Consider the following 16,748-nt stretch of genomic DNA (forward strand, 5'->3'; position numbering starts at 1 on the left):
CGTCTGGTTTATAAAGTTTCAACATTTTTTGTACTGTACACTTTTATGTGGTACTATAATTTTTGCTGATTATACTGCACAGTACTGTAATTTTATGTTATAAATTATAGTAAGTCTTATAAGAGTTATGCAAATAAAAGCAGTTGTCAAGTTGGAGTTTCTTTTGACCATTTCTTTGTTCTGAATATTGTAATAATGTATATACTATATGCAGTTCCTCATTTAGAAAACAATTCACTGAATAACCTAGTCACAGGAACAAAACTTAGTTGTCTATATAAAAAAGAAATGTGAAATTTATAGAGTGTTTTTTTTTTCTGTCTTTTTGAGACAGGGTCTCGCTATGCAGTTCAGGTGGCCTTGAGCTCACTTTGTAGCCCAGGCTGGCCTTGAACTCCCAACGATCCTCCTGCCTCAGCCTCCTGAGTGCTGGGATTACAAGAGTGCACCACCATGCCCAGCAAAATTTATAGAGTTGAAACAGTACAGTAATGGAAATTTTATTAGATGACCTCAGTGGAAGATATGTGATGACATAAAAAAGAATCATATATAGGAAGATAAATTGAGACATTATTCTAACCAAAAAAACAAAAAAAAATTGAAGAAAAAATAAGGACACATTCATACTGCCTCTGCAATTTGAGATAAAGAGAGTATGTGTTTAGCAGTGAGCAAAACTTAAGGACATGCATTTGCAGCTGTAAGGCAGAGAAAAAAAGGTAATGCCTAGGTATTGGTGAGAGAAAGTATGGCAGCACTTTTTATACTGAAGGTGATATATAAATATCAGGTGTTCTTATAATTCTTATAATATTAAGTATTATTTTACCAGAGGATGATACAGATTATCTCTTAATAAGGAGTCATAAACCCGAACAAGTAATATACCTAATAAAGTTCTGAGCAGGGTATGGTGGCACATGCCTGCAATCCCAATAGTTTGGGAGGCCAAGGCCACGGGATTGCAAGTTCATGCCCAGCTTGGGGAATGTAGTGACTTAACAAGAATCTGTCTTTAAATTAAAAAAAAGCTCTGGGTTCACTTCTCACCACTGGGGGAAAAAATACCAGGAAGCTCCAGTTGACATTAAAAAAAGAGAAAAAAGAAGAGCCTTAGAGACCTGTGAAATTATATAAAACCCCAAGATACATGGAACAAGAATATAAGGAGAGAAAAGAAAGCCAAAACTTAAAATTATAGATAAATTTTCTCTGAATTTGATTTAAAAACAAAAACTCGACAGATAAAAAAGTTCAAATAAATCCAAAGTAACATAAACACAAAGAACATCACCCCTAAATATATCATACCAAACAGCTAAACTAAGGACAAAAAGAAAATCATGACGTTGGGTGTTGTACCACATATATACAATCCCAACCATTGGAAAATTGAGGCAGAAGGACTACAAGTTGGAGGCCAGCGTGGGAAATTTAGCAAGACCCTCTCTCAAAATAAAATTTAAAGAGAAAATGGCAGAGTGGTAAGCAACAATTTGGCCTGAGATTTGAACTCCAGACACTGGAAAATAACCTAGGGAATTGAATCCAGAAAGAACTGGGGACTCCAGAAGGTTTCAGGGAGAAGCATGGTAGTGCAATGGACCAGCAAGTGCGGTGGGCTGCCGGGAGAGGGTGGGATTCTGCTCCCATGTAAGTCTTTTGACAGGCGACAGTTGGTGAGTAGCTCTAGTCTAAACACCCGGCATATCTCTGGGGAGAGTGCCTGTATGGACACCGTTCCAGAGAAGAGTTCATTGTTTGAAGGTGGGACTCAGAACAGCCACGGGACAGCTTCACTTCAAGGCTCCCAGTGTTAAGTCTTCACACTGATACATAGCCACGGAAGAAGCTGCAGTCAAGGAGCGGGCTGGAAAGAGACCACTGAGGGGTTAGAGTTAAAGGACACAGGCCCTGCCCCCGTGCCTAGCGGCCAGGCTTAGGATTGGAAAGTTGCAGCGTTGGCACGCTTGCCCTAGTCCCGTTGCCTGCTGGTACCTGCATCCACTACAGATCTGGGGTCTGGCTGCCTTTTTTATCTACAGGCATGAGCAGGGACACATCTTGATTTGGACACTGCCCCAAAATTATAGATCTCAGAACAAAAACATTGAAAATCACAGAGAAATTTCTTTTTTGTTTCATTATTTTTACTTGTTTTGTTTTGTTGTCTGCTGATTTGCTTACTGTTACCAAGATTGCGTGATTATTGCTATTAATGGGTTTTCTCTGCAAGCCAATACTCAATTTTTTTTCTTTCTTCTTTCTTTCTTCTCCAGTTTATTGGGGTTTCGGAAACTTTCCTTTGTTCTTTTTCCTTGCTTATTATCTCTTTTCTTTTGTATTTTTCCTCTTCTCCCTTTGAATTTTTTGCACTTTAATTTTTTCTCTCTTATTTTTATTTCCATACAATTTCTTTTTTATCCCTCTTTTTCTTTTATCTTCTATTTCTTGTCAGTTTTTTCTCTTACCTTTACATAATTCTATAAACATCACTCCACTCCACAACAGGATCCTTTGCACCGCTTCTACCTCCTCCTTCTCATATAGTTTAAGGTTTTAAATTTTCCCTCTTGCATTTCCCATTCTCAACACCCTGTACTTTAAAAGTATAACCATAAAGCCTTAGTATTGCTTAAATAACACTATAAAACTACTCTTAAATTCTCTTCTGCTGTTAGTGTAGATATAGTTTTTGCATTTAGTACATATTAGCTATAAGTCAATACCTGGGCCATCTTAATGTTTATACCATAATTGTGGATTTTTTTCTCCAGGGTGAAGGGTGGTACATAACTTTCTTATGGTATGCTAATATCCACTTTGTCTTAGATGATACTACTGTAGCTGCTTTACTTGATATTACTAGGGTCACATAATTGTTGCTATTAATGGGTTTCTCTGTAAGCCAATATTCAGGTTACATTTGTGACATTCACAATATTAGAGGACATTCCCAGAGGATTCAGTGCTGGATCAATTACACTGCATCCTCCCTTCCCAAGCTAAGCAAGGTGGTTGGCTCTTGGGGCTGAAGCAAAGGACTATAATTAGTACATCACTGAAAAGCACATAACCAAAGAGCCCTCTATACTATCAACAAAATCTTAACACTGTAAGTCTTCACAAACTTCAGCACAAGCCAACAAACAAAACAATAGAAACATGAGAAAACAAGGCAAAAAAAAGTCTCCCAAATCTACCAACTCCCTGAAGCCAATCTAAGGGTATGAAGTGGGAGAAGAGCATATAAGCCACACACCTAATTTACTTGAAAGGATAACAGAGGAGATTAGAATATGAACAAAGTGGTACTCAGCAGGATCACAGAATGTATAGCTAAACAGATAATGGAATTAGTAACCAAAATGATCTAGGAGCTTTCAGAAGACACTAACAAAAAGGTAGAAGAGCTAAACAAAATGATACAAAACATGACCAGTTTAGCAAAGAATTAGAGTCCATGAAAAAGTTTCAATCAGAAATCCAGGAGATTAAAAATTGTATTGAGTGTATGGGCAGCAGAAGCGACAAATGTGGGGAAGGAATTTCAGAACCAGAAGACAAAGATGCCTTCAAAGACCAACTACTCAAAGACACCTTAAAAGTAACAAGAGGGTATGAATAATAGACCCAACAGCTGCTAGATGATGCAAAGAAGACTAATGTTAAGAGTAACTGGAATAAATGAGAAATCAGAAGATAGCACAAATGGCATAAAAAAAAGTCTTCTGCCATTATTTCTGTGAAGAGGTTTTTTTAAGGGCTTTTGCACTGTCTCCAGCTTTCTCACTGACTCTGATCAATTTTATGTTGTTCTTCTTTGCTTTATCTTGTAGCTGTTGGATTGATTTTTCATGGTCTCTTGCTATTTTTAAGATATCTTTCTTTTCATGACCACTAGCCACAATCTTATCTTCTAGACCTGACATTCTATCCTTGCCTTAATTCAGTCTGTTGTATATATTTTCAGTGAACTTTGTAACCACCTGGATTTCTGTTTGGATGTTTCATGGATTCCATTCTTTCCTATGGCAGGCATTCGGGGTTTCCATCATTTTCCTGAGCTCCTCTATTTTTTAAATCTGTGTCTGCTTTAATGTCTTTCATTTTGATCATTTCTTTTTGCACCTTAAAGATTTTTTTTTTTTTTTTACTTCTGTTGCTATCATGTCAGAAAGTACCAGTGGATAGCTTCCAATTTCCTCTCTGTCACTGTGCTCCGGACTTGTCTCGCTTGAGCTGGGGATGTGGGGTTACGTTTTGCTTCTACATCTTGTCATTTTCTATTTTTTATTTTATTTTGTTTTCTGTGTTGGTGCTTGTAGATTTCTTATGGTAGATAGGTTTATCCCCAGTATTGAGATTTCCCTAGGAAATGTCTGTTTCTGAGGGATGTCTTCTAGATTTAGGTGGTTCTTGGTCTTTGTGTCTGTCCCAAGAACCTGCCTTCCCAATGGAGTAAGGATGAGAAGTTGCTATCTATTTGGCTCAGCACCCAGTCCTTTGGTCCTGGACTATGGTGATGGTTGTGACCCCGTACAATCACAGTGTTGTCGTACAGAGGAGAAAAACTGCTTATAACAGGTATGACCTCCTGGCTAAAGTAGTACAGTTAGCAATAACAAGAGTCTCAAGTACAGCCTGGCTACTGACAAATTGTGGTAACTATTGTTGGTTTTTTTGTTTTTTGTCTTTTTGAGACAAAGTCTCACTATACAGTTCAGGCTGGCCTTGCACTCACTTTGGAGCTGAGGCTGACCTTTGATATAGGAAAATAGAAATTGCCAACCTGAACAATAACTGGGAAGAGTTTGTGTTCTCTAAAATTGAAGAATGAATTTTAGGAACAATGGAGGTTAAGAACAGAACATATTTGTTGAGGAAAAGAAAGCTCCTGTCTGAGAGAGGGATGAAGGAGGGCCCGAGTGGGTTGCCCCACTGTGGTAACTATTAACCTGATACCTTTAACCATAGGAGCAAATTCTACAGTTATATAACAAAATCCAACATATACTGGGAACTTGTGTGCAATGATTTTCCCCGTAGTGGAGTGATTTTACCCTGCTGAGGAAGGGGAAGTTTAAGAGGGGTAGGGGACCAGATAGAGAGATGTGTGAGGTCAAATATAGTAGGAGAAAAGCCGAAGGGCAAAGGATGGTCACCTCAAGTCTTGGGAAGCTGGAGGCCGCAGGAGGGAAGGAATAGGAGAGAAAGCAGAGGAGCATTGAAGTGAACCAGAAAGAAAAGGGACAGTGTTTACTTGCATCAAATATCATAAAATCAAGTGAGATGGCTGAGGAAAGAGAAAGAAGATGGCTAGAAGAAAACAAGAAGAAAGGCAAGACATCCAAATTATGAAAGAAAGCAAAAAGAGAAAAATGAAAAACAAAAATAACCACAAAAAATAAAACAAGACAAAACAAAACAACACAAAAAAATTCCAACCAGACAGACAAAGGAAAACCAACCTAACAAAGAGAGAAAAATAAAAGTAGTAAAATTCCTCTGGTGTCTACAGTTCTGTGTTATGTCCAAGTCGGATTCCAGAAATGTGCTGTGTACTCCTGCCAGGTTTCCAGTGGGATTTGCGCTGGGCATGGGGCTGATCTTGGCCTCTGGATCTGGGGACCAGGACGGGTGTTCTGCTGCTGGAGTTCTTCCCAAGCCCTTTCATATAAAATGGCCGCCCCACCCGCTGCTTCCATTCTGTGTGTCTGTGTGCCGAAGCACAACACTGGTTCACCCAGCTTACCAACTGCTGGATTGTATTCTCACTGCTACTTTGCACTTTTCCACTGTATCGTCCCACCTGGCTGGCACATGTGCCTGCTCAGGGTCTACTGGGTCACTGGTGCCACCTGGGCCCAGAGACAAAATCTGTTAGAGAAAGACAGTGAATCACATATAAAGATAAACGCATTAGAATTACAGCAGATTTCTCAACACAAACACTAAAGGAAGGGGCTTGTGGTGAAGTGTTTCAAACCCCAAAACAGGGGCTGGGGATTTAGCTCAGCGGCACAGCGCCTGCCTGGCAAGCTCGAAGTCATGAGTTCAATTCCCGCTACCAGAAAAAAAAAAAAAAAGAAAGAAAAGAAAACCCTAAAAGAGAACAACTTCCAACCCTGATTTGTGTACTCTGCAAAAACTTTCCTTCAAAATTCACTGAAAAATAAGGTATTTCCATTACAAGGAGTACACCAGGAAATTCAGGACCATCAAATGAGCATTACAAAAACAATTCCCACGGATATACTAGAAAGAGACAATGAAGCTAACAATGCCAGTAAGTCAAAAAGAATGAATACACATGGCAGGATGAACAGCTAAGCAAAAGGGGAAAAGTAAGGAAATTAGCAACAGGAAAACAAGGTCATGATAGGAGTAAGTCAGTATCTTTCAGTAATAACTTTTAATACGAATGGCCTCCATTCCCCAATCAAAAGACTGAGATTGGCAGAATGGATCAAAAAATAAAACTCAACAATACACAGTATATAATAAACACACTTATCATGTTCACAGTGGGGCCATAATTCATATGTCGCACTTCTAGGCTGCTTGAACCACCAATGGTACATGCGTGCCTATCCCGTCAGGTGGCTTTTTATTAATTTTATTAGTAAAAAGACCAATAAAGTGATTAGATCTGTTTGTACCACCAGCGGTACAAGCCACCTGATAAGACAGTGATGCACATACCACCGGTAGTTCCAGCTGACAGGAACAGTTAATTAAAAAAGAAATTCACAGATTAAAAACATCAAAGGATAAAAAATAATATTCCATGCAATGGGAACCTGAAAAAAGCAGTAGTTATGCTAATTTTAGACTAAGTAGATTTCAAGGCAAAACTCATAAGAGACAAAGAAGGTCACTACATATTATTTAAGAGAATAACTCAACAGGAAGAGATAAGAATTACAAACACATATGCACCAATCACTGGCACACTCAGTTTCATAAAGCAAACACTACAAGATATGAAAAATCATATGAACATCAATACAATTTTAGCAGGGGACCTCAATACCCTACTGTCACAAATGGACAGATCAAGTAGACAAAAAATCAACAAGAAAATCCAGAGTTGAACCAAACCTTCAAAACAATGGAAATAATTGACATCTACAGTATTCTATCCAACCTCAAAATATGCATTCCTCTCAGTAGCACATGTGACATTCTCCAAAGTAGACAACATAATGGCCCATAGAGTATGCTTAAATAAATGCAAAAGAATCTGTCTCAAAAAGACAGAAAAAAAAAAAAAAAAAGCCGGGCATGGTGGCACATGTCTGTAATCCCAGCACTCAAGAGGCTGAGGCAGGAGGATCGCTGCAAGTTCGAGGCCAGCCTGTGCTACAAAGTGATTTCAAAACCAGTGTAAACTGCATAGTGAGATTCTGTCTCAAAAAGACAAAAAAAAGAATCAAAGTTATCCCGTGTATATTATCAGATCAGAGTGCAGGGAAACTAGAAATCGATGGTAAAAGAAAGCATAGAAACTGTGTAAATACAAGTAAGTTAAACACCCTCTTGAGTAATCAAATGGTTTGCCTAACATAAGGACACCACACTCCTTGGAAGAACTGAGTATAAGAGTTTCATAAAGCCATTTGCCTACTTTCTCAGTACCATCACCTGAGGCTTGATCCCTATACAGTCCTCTGAGTCAAAGCACTGCTCCATAATTGAAATGTCCTTTGAAAACTGTGTACACAAAAGAGAATGGCATTCAGAAGTCTTTACAAAAGCAAGTGCCAGCACCGTGTGGGTTTGCCTTTGCTTTTTGTGACCATTCACCTCATAACTGTGTGACTCCGGCCCCTGTGCCGCTGATCTTGCCGGTGCCCACTCAGGCATGGCAGTTGGGTTTAGCCGGGAAGACTGGCGGTCTCTGCAGTCACCTGTCCTCCAAAAGTCTTGCCCATGTTCTCCGTTCACACGCGTTTTAAATGCCTGTTTGCATGTCACTGATTAATATCTCACTGGGCAAACCAAGTCGCCCACCAAGTTGCAGGTTCAAGGATTGGAGAAATAGACCCTGAGGCACTGCAAACAATTTTGGACCATGTAGTTATGGTCTATAACAAGAACGCTTGGCTCTCCTTGGCTTCTCGGTGGTTTTAAACCCTTCAAAACTCTGTGAATTGGTGTGAATTGAAAGTTTTCAATGAGCAGCTCTCCTTCAGGGTGGGTGGCTAGAGCTGCGGGAGAAAGTGCCAGAAGGAAAGTGCTAAGTGTATTCGCCAGTCTGTCTCTGATGATTGTTAAACCTGGCCGTCCAATACCTACCCTACTCTTTTATACAAGTAACTTATTAGGGTTCTTTCAGTAGGAAGTGATAGAAATCCAGTTCAAACTAGAAAAAAGGAGACTCTACTGTTGACACAGTCAGGAAGTCCAAGGAGCTGACCCTAGGGCCTAAGCAACACCGAGACTCCCTTCCCGTCTCTCAGTGTCTCTTGCTTTGTGCTGAGTTCGTATTCTGGCAGACTATCCCCGTGCGGTGACAAAGACACCCCTTCGGTCCTGTCCTTGGGTGCTGCGCCGCATAACTGCTGTCTTCCGCCCCTGCTTACAATAAAATCATCTACTATGGACGGAATGACTACATCAAGTATCGTACATCTAAGTTGAATTTATATTTATTTTCAATTAAATAAATATTGACATCACACAGTGGCTAAGATCACGGACCTGGAGCCAGTCTGTCTGGATTTAAGCCCTGATCTATAAAAATCCCAGATCATGCTGAATCATTTATAGCTGGTCCTCCTGAATGCAGTTTGCATGTACATGAACTATGATAGCGCTCTTCACATCGCTTAAACCAACAAGGAAGGTACACTAAGTGATGTGACTTTCACCTGGCTCAGAGGGTTGGCTGGCGGTGGTGCTATTGGAAAGGTAGTTATTTCATACCTCTATTCTTTTAAATTCTCTTTTTTTCATTCCCTGCTGATGTGGGGATAACATTACTTTTAAATTCCTCCTTCCCTTCCAAGTTTGAAAATGAAAGCATGAGAACTCCTTTTGTAGTTGAGCTTCTACTTGCAGACTTTTCTCCCAGTTCCATTATAGACTAAAGGTAGAAGAAAATATAAGGTAGTTGTCATGTCAACTGGTTTGTTGGAAGGAATGAACGCTGTCTTTGTCTCTGTTTCCATCCAGAGATCCCTTGGCCGAGGATAGTGGGGCAGGGGCACCAGTTCTCGAGCAGGTGGCCCTCTCATGCTGCTGGAATTCAGTGAGAACAGTAACCAGAGTTTCCATTCTGAACGCTCCCCGGAAAAGGGCGCTGAGCCCAGCCCTGGGGGTACCCCCAGCCCAGCCGCCCTGCGTCACCTGCTGGGCCCCCAGAAGGGGTCACCAAGGAGGCTCAGCACCCATGCTGGGCCAAGAGAGAGCCCGCGGTCATGCTGCAGGCAGGACTGATGAACCCCCAAAACGGACCAAGGAGGAGCCTGCTCCAGAATTGCCGCAAGCCGAGGCCCTGAAGCTTACCCCGTCTTTGAGCCAGTGCCACCTGTCTCTGAGGGTGACACAGAGGACTCGGAAGGCGCCCCCCCACGCAAGCACATCTGCCCAAATGGCCTGACCCATGAGAAGCCAGCCTGCCTGTCCTGTCGTCCCAGGGGCCCCTTTGGCTTCTTACAAATAAAGTCCCTTTTGTTAAAAAGCAAAACAAAACAAAACAAAACCCTTTCCTCTTTCTTTCCCTTTTATTCCATCGGGCTACAAGCCTGCAGTATTTATTGGTGCCACCCACATTCACGGTGGCACTTCCCTCCTCGGTTTGCTGGCCCAGATGCCAGTCACCCACCTATCTCACAACTGTACTTTACTGACCTGCTCGGTGGTTCTTACTCCGGTCAAGTTACCGTGATAGAGAGTCACACAATTCCTCAAGGCTTGTGATGAAAACAGCCGTCAGCTACCTGGCCCCCCTTTCCAATGCCAACCTCTGCTCCCCAGGAGCAGGTGCTTTTATCCTCTTTTCTTCAGAGACTGAGGCTGTGTTGTGTGGGCTGGCCTCAATGTCCTGAGTGCAAGGGATTCTCTTACCTCAGCCTCCCGAGGAGCTGGGAGGACAGATATGTACTCCGTCCCCCACCCAGCTTGCTTGCAACCCTTCCATTCCTTTCATATTTACCTCTGTATTGATAATTAATGTGCTTGTACTATTATTTCTTGAGGCTAGGAGACGATTCTGTATGTTTTTTGCATTTCTGAATGTCTCTAAGTAGAAGTGCTCATAGCTTTTTTTCTGCGCTATCGTTTCAGGATATTTGTATAGCAAAGTGTTACAAGAGAGCCCCTCAGAGCAGAAAACGGGACTGTTTGGTGTCCACTATAACAAGCATAAGGTCTCTTAATGCAAAGGCTGGGTAGGTTCACAGCCCATTGTCAAAGCCAGAGACATCTCAGCTGTGACGCAAAGCTACCACATATGTGTCTCCAACCCGGGGCCCTCCATGTCACCCTCGTGGGACAGGCAATAAAGAGAGCTGATGTGGACGTGAAGTCTACACTGTTGCCAGTGCTTTATTCCGGTCACAACAGTCTTACGAGTCCTGTCAGCACTGTGACCTGTGACAGGCCAACTTGACAGCTTAAGGTAAGAACACCTCTCAGCTCCTTCGCGGTTCTTGACATCTGACACGTCCTCCTCTGGTGCCTCTGAGCAGTATAGACTGTGTGGGAAGCCTCCTTTCTCGCCCTCACACCCCACCTTTGTCCCACTGAAACACGCGCAACCCTGATCTCCCCCGTTGTAGTCAGGGTTTGAAAGGGAATAGATTTAGTACAGGACACATACTTTATAGGATTATTCTATAATATTCACCCAAAGAGTCACATGCAAAAGAGTGTCGGAGATCTGTCCGTGCAGTAGAAACCCAAAGAATCCAGCTGAGGGCTGGATCCCACAGCAATGTCCTGAACAAGTCCAGCTGGAGGCCTAGCGCGCATGACAATGTCTCACACGGGTCTGTATCAAGGATCTACACTGAGAAGGCCCAAAAGTCAGTGGTGGAAGCTAGAAAGTCTGTGGCAGCAGGATGAAGGATCTGTGCCAGCAGGCTGAGGGATCTGCACTGGAGCCAGGAAGTGATGCTCAAAGTAAAGACCAGAGCTTCCTGAAGAGAACCGCAGCCATCCCCAGTGACAGCGAGGACCTGAGCTCCTCTAATGATGAAACAGCTGAGTTCATATCAGGAAAGCCAGCGTGACAAGCTTCTCCCGGAGAATCAACAGCCGCCCTCTTACTCTCCAGCTCTCCTCTTCATGCTGTTGGCAACAACCCTCGGGTGCGCCTTCCACACCCAGCACCACGCTGACTCAGCTCAACGGGGTGTTACAAGTTGACCATTAGTTAATCCACCACACCTCCAATATTCTTATATGGTAATTTGGATTAGATAAGTAGTGAGTATTTGCATGACTAAGATTATATTCACAGATTTATCGTGTCATATGCTCTGATTGCCTTTTCTTTCTCGAACTTTTCATTTCCTGAAGAGAGCATAATTGCTCATTTATTACTTCCCTGGTTTTCTCTATCAATAATTTATTCTGTCATTCTCTCCTGGTTATATGCTCAGTATGTGATTAGTCGTGCCATTAGTTTCACCTTCCTGAAGGCACCTGTCCCGGAGATATCTGCGGGATCTGGCTCCTGCCCTTGGTTGTTTCTGCTTCATCATCCGGGGGCCCCCCGTCAGGCTCCTGTGCTGCTGTGCTCCGTAGACTCGGGGAGGGGGAGTTAAACAACAGAAATTTAAAAGGTGTGATAAAAAAACACACTGAATATTTAAATTTAAACATTTATTACAGTAAAAGACACATTGTCATTATTCCCCTAAAAGTACTCCTCTTCACTTTGAACATACATTGTTCTTGCCACTTTCTGAAGCAGTTCTGAAAGTCATCTTTTGTATTTTTAGTTGCACTGCGATGGCTGTTTTGATGGATTGACTAAATTCAAAATACCTACCTTCCATGGTCATTTTGACTTTGGAGAAGAGCCAGAAGTCACACAGTGCCAGACCTGGTGAACGTGGTGGACGAGGACACACGGTCATATTCTCACAAGCCTGCTTTTCAGGTGAATGGCACTGGGCAGAAGCATTCACTGTACTTTTTTGTTGTACCTTGTAAAGACACAACTGCCAGCTCTCCACACTTCCTACCAGCCACTGAAATGACCTCCCCTCAACTTCAAGAAGACCCACTGCTGTAATCAGGGCTTATAAGAAAAACAACTCAATATGGGACACATAATTTATAGGATTATTTTATAGTAGCCCTCAAAGAGGAAATTACAAAGGAGTACAGGAAATCTATTCACACACTAAGGACCCAAAGAATCCAGCTGAGTGCTTGGATCCCACAGCAATGTCCTGCATGAGTCCAGCTGAAGATCTAGAGCCCATAACAATGCCTCGCATGAATCCAACTGGAGGCCAAGAGCCCAGGACAATGTCTCATGCAGGCCTGTTTCAAGGATCTGCACTGAGAAGGCCCCAAGGTCAGTGGTGGAAGCTAGAAAGTCTGTGCCAGTGGGATGAAGGATCTGTGCTAGCAGGCTGAGGGATCTGTACTGGGGCCAGGAAGCAACACTCAAAGAAAGGACCAGAGCTCCCCAAAAGGTACCACAGCCATCCGCAGCAACAACGAGGTCCTGCGCTCCTCCAATGATGAGAACGGCTGAGTCGATATCAGGAAAGCCAGTGTGACAAGCTCCTCCAGGAGAATCAACAGTCCTCAGGAGAACCAACAGCCCTACTTCTTCCTCTCTGGTTCTCTTTTTTTTGTTGTCGGCAACAACCCTCAGATGGGCCCTCCATACCCAGCACCACACTGATTCAGTTCAGCTGGGTGTTACAAGCTGACCACCAGCTGTCAACCAACCACACCCACCATTATGTATCCCAGATGAAGTTAACCAGCCCAAAGGACTATGAGATGGACTTGACTCACATGCAGAGTGGACAAGTAGCTTTACTGTCACCCAGGAAAGGTACTGAAAACCCTACTTTAATGTTTTCATAAGGAGATGAAAAATACTGTCAAAAACTGCAAAAATCTCTGTACACATGGTGAGTCTACTTAGGTAACATGGTACGCAACTGGTTAGAGTTTGACAGACCTGAGTTTGAATGTTGGTGCTAATTCCAGTTTTACCTTAGGGTCAGCAAACCTTTTTCTTAAAGGGCTAATAGTAAATTTTTAGGTTTTTCTATCTATATGTTCTCCTGTTGCAACTACTCAGCTTTGCTGATACAGTCCAGAAACAGTCATCAAGGAAATAGAAAAAATGAATGTGGTAATGTCCTCTCCCAAGAAAACTTTATTTAGAAAACAAATGCATGACTAATTTGGCCCATCGACTATACTTTGCTGACCTCTGCTCTATGATCATATTTTTTACGTCATTTACAAAAAAATGGTCCTAATGCTGCTGCTTTTTAAGGCTGTTCTGGCACTCCTATAATGTGAGCCAGGGCAGTAAAGGGGGCCCCAAAATCAGACAGATGTTGGGCTGAGTTTGGAATGTGGCTCTTGCTAGGTACAGTTGATAGGTATGTTTCCAGCACTCTCTAAACTCTATAGTCTGGCTGGATTGGACAAGACCTGAGACAGTTTCATTTGCATAGGGCTGTTTAGTGGAGCATTAGAATGTATTTCTGGTTCACTACTCTGTCTGTGGCTCTCTGTAAGATACTGAGCTAGCTGCAGCTGTAAGATATGCCTCTTTTGACTCCACCAAAAATATTCACTTTAGCTTCTGGTCCTTCAGCAGCACTTATGTAGTAGCTTTGTTTAGTCACTTTTTGAAACAAATGTGAGGCCACAGCCTCCCTCTCTCTCTTCTTCCCCTTGTGCCCAGTGCGAGCTCTTCACCCACACTGAGATCTGTACCTGTGCGAGTGTCGTGTTCAGTCCAGTTAGACTGTGCTCTGCCTTTAGCACTGAGTTTCCAACGCTCAAGGGAAGGAATCAGGTATTCTGTCTTTTTACTGAAGTAACAGGAGAGAAAAGAAGCCCTCAACAAAGCAGGGCTTTGAAGTTTGCCATCAAAGGATTTCCTTAGAGTGGTTGTTGAAAGCTTTCAATACAGACAGACTTATAAAGTCGGGTGGGTTACCACCTCCCTAGAACGCCCATGTGTGGGTCTAATTACAACAAAGGAGAATCAACTGCCAAAGCTGTCACAGAGTGTCTGATCCAAGCAGCTGGAAGTATTTCCAGTGAAGGAGGAGAACTAGCCCTCTAGGGAACATGCAGGAGTTCCTCTGTGAAGTATCTTACTGCCTTGAGGTGGGAGCTGGAGACTTCCAGAAGCGGAAGCTGTAGCGAAAGTGCAACAGGGCTGGTGGGACTATGATTGGTCCCAGAGAGAAAAAGAGTATCTTACAAAATCAAAAATGCACACAGGCCGTGTTATGATTTGTGCCTGCATGTCCCCCCAAGCCCTCATGCAGTCGTGGGGCAGGCTTCTAGATTTTTGATTGATCCATAGTCCAGTGCTGGGACTATGGGTGTGAGTGCTGCATCTGCCCCTGGGGCGGGCAGTTTGCATACAGTGTAAGGGAGGGAAAGTTGCTTTGCTGTTCTGCCTCCATGAAGTGTTGCTCTCTGCCATGTGCCACTCTGCCTCAGAGCCAGCGGAGTATGGACTAAAACCTCCACACACTGTGAGCTAAATAAACCTTTCCTTCCTTAATTTTGGGTGTCAGATACTTTGTGCCAGCAACGAGAGAAAAGTAACTAAGACAGATTGTCATCTAAAACCTATTCCAAGGTTATCATAGACCAGGTGTGACGTGCATCAGAATATCGATGTTTTGTTGCTTTTAATAGCAAAAGTTCATCCTCAAGGGATTAATCAACTATGATATGTCCATTGCAGTAGACGCTACATAGCTTTTTGCAAAGGCAGATCTTCAGGTCTGGGCATGAAAGGTGTCTGTCCACGATGCAGCAAAGAGCAAGCAGCTGTCTGGATGGAACACACATGAGAATATTGCCACTGTCCCTGCATTGCCTGAACTAATTATGAAAGCGACGGATTATGAGAGAGGGAAACAATGGCCCTTTCTGTTTGGAAAAATATCAGCTGCAACTTACCTGCATTGCATAAGGCAGGGCAAAGAGCAACATATCAGGCTGAAGAGATCTACAGTCATCTAGTTCCTCATAAAGGATATAAATAATAAGACACTAAAACAACACATACTAACGTAATTCTCCACTTAGCATCCAAGTATCTTAGTGGCACAGCGCACGCTTAGCATGCATAAGGCTCCACGTTCTTTCCCCAGCACCGTCAACAGATAAATGAATAGATTAAATTTAGGTCTGGAATGTCTCCCTAAAATCGAATATGTTCAGAGGTGGAGCCTTTGAGAGGTGACTGGATCACGGGGCGCTTTACCTATCAGTGGATCTGTGCGTGCTTGAGCTCATAGCGGAAGGCACTGTCAGGAGGCGGGGCCTGACTGGAGGAGGTGGTCCCTGGGGGTGTGGGCTGGAAGGGTGTGTTCTTGCCCCTGGCTCCTCTCTGTTTCCCGGCTGCTGGAGGTTAGCCGCTTTCTTGCACCAAGCCCTTCCACCATGCATGCGGTTTAATGGTGTCCAACTTTTAAAATTAACTAGACCATCCACAGATGGCTTAGTACAAGAACCTAAGTTGAGAAGTGAAGGTTGGAGAAGAACCTTACAGCCTGGCGAGGCAGGGAATACAGTACAAGGTCACCAGATCGGGATACAGATTGCAGTGTATCGCTTCAAATGGCGAGGTTAAAACAGATTAACTAAGAAAAACCACGAAAAATTTAAGAAGAGGGCAATCATGTGGGTTAAGTTCTCATCTGTTAGAGTGGGAGCTGCTGGATGATATCTATTAAATTTAGGTAGTGATATAGAAATGCAATATTTGGGACCATGAAGGTCACTAGCAAGAGAATAAAACACAAGAAAAGTGCTGGCCTGGAAGACGAGGTCTGGAGTGGGAAGGATAAGCCGGACTCTTTTTCAACACCAACCCTGCTGTACTCTGAGTTTTTAAAAAGTAATTTACATGTTTCTTATTGCTAAAATTTCCTTAAACAAGAAGAAAATAGATTGAAATGTATCTGCATTTTTATGACACCAAAAATAAACCAACTAGTTCTTTCAGTGGCTTGCAATTTGGGACTAAAAAAAACTCAGTTGGTTTATTTTTATAGTTGCTCTGTTTGGTTTCTAAATGAAGAGATGGAGTTGATTTCAAACTGCTATTGCTGTCTTTGTTCAGAAACCATACATTGTGAGTATAGGTTTTTTTGCTCTCCATTAGTGAAAAACCAAATTGATTTTTTATAATATTTTCTCCTGTATCATTGATGTTTGAAGAACAGTGATTGTTTTGTGGGTTCTTTTTCTGGTACTGGGAACTGAACTCACGACCTTGTGTATGCCAGGCAGGTGTTATGCCGCTGAGCTAAATCCCCAACCCCTGTTTTGTGTGTTATGTAAGAACTATGATCAGATAAATGCATAGTGTAGACCTAGTGGGAAATATTGTAGCTCACACCTGTAATTTCCAGCAAGTAAGAGGCTGAGGCCAGCAGATGTAAGCTCAAGGCCACCCTGGGCTACCCAGAGAGAACGTGTCTCAAACAGAAATCTTGACAGGAACTTGAAAATTATCAATTTTATGCTCTCTACTAACTTTTTGCAATTGACAGAGT

The 16,748-nt window shown here is 42.6% G+C and overlaps 1 pseudogene; it reads left to right on the top strand.

Moving 5' to 3' along the window:
• Positions 1–1,592: 1,592 nt before the first annotated feature.
• LOC102012489 lies at positions 1,593–10,388 on the top strand (annotated as a pseudogene).
• Positions 10,389–16,748: the final 6,360 nt, after the last annotated feature.

This window comes from Chinchilla lanigera, unplaced genomic scaffold, assembly GCF_000276665.1.
Source record: "Chinchilla lanigera isolate Chin_1 unplaced genomic scaffold, ChiLan1.0 scaffold00001, whole genome shotgun sequence".
Classification (NCBI taxonomy): domain Eukaryota; kingdom Metazoa; phylum Chordata; class Mammalia; order Rodentia; family Chinchillidae; genus Chinchilla; species Chinchilla lanigera.